Consider the following 985-nt stretch of genomic DNA (forward strand, 5'->3'; position numbering starts at 1 on the left):
ATGAGATGTGCCCAGTCTGCACTGTGCACATCAGACCACTGGCTTTGTCATTCTAAGCTGTTTGTCTTCAAGCCTAGACCCAAAAAACAGGCTTAGAGCAAGATATTAAATGATCTTCAAGCCTAAACTGGAACATCCTGACTTCATTAATTCTGTTGTAGAAAAATTCTGGGAACACAGGAAAGCTGCAGTACTAGATATATCAAACTTAAAAAAAAAAACAAAAAAAACCAGGGACTGGTTTAATTTAAAAATGACAAGGAAATTTAAGTTGTGCTAATAAAACTGTTGGCTCATGCTCATTGGGTTCACAAGCCAAGGGGCAAAAACTGTCTCTCAAGCCTGCAGCACCTTTCAATCGAAGTTGAATATCTGAAAGGACTGGTGGTTTGCAGGTGGAAAAAAAACTGAAATTTACACCAAGACTGGCAACAACTTTCCCTGAAGCACTAAAATCTGGTGTTTGACCAGCACACCAAAGGCAAAAGATCTGCACACTGACAAGGAATCAGCAGTGGAAAGTTTGTCTGAGTAGTTTGAAATTCTTTGTGGTCCTAAGTGCACAGTGCATGATACTGCCATCAATCACAAAACAGCCTTTCAAATAAGTGGATGAGAACCCAACTCTGCAGTAAACTGCCATCAAGCAGATTGAAAAAGAACAAAACCCCTGGAGCCAAAATAAAAAAAAAAAATCCGGACTGTTCCATCAACAATGGGTTCACTCTTGTGTTTTTATTGCTGGGAAGATTGTGGCGAGAGAAATTCTGAATGAATGGCTTCTGCCTACCATTTTGTCTAAGACCATTTTAGAGCCAGTATAGCTTCAGAGCAAACGGGCACCAAAAACATTCAATTGACACTAGTAATTGGAGAGCAAAACAAAGACCTGTATGTTTTTAATTTGCTGTGCCTGAGTAAGGCATTTGACAGTCATCAGATGGACTTCAAATATTTCATATACTTTAGCCCACCCAGATTCCTA

The sequence above is a fragment of the Heterodontus francisci genome, chromosome 25 (assembly GCF_036365525.1).
Source record: "Heterodontus francisci isolate sHetFra1 chromosome 25, sHetFra1.hap1, whole genome shotgun sequence".
NCBI lineage: Eukaryota > Metazoa > Chordata > Chondrichthyes > Heterodontiformes > Heterodontidae > Heterodontus > Heterodontus francisci.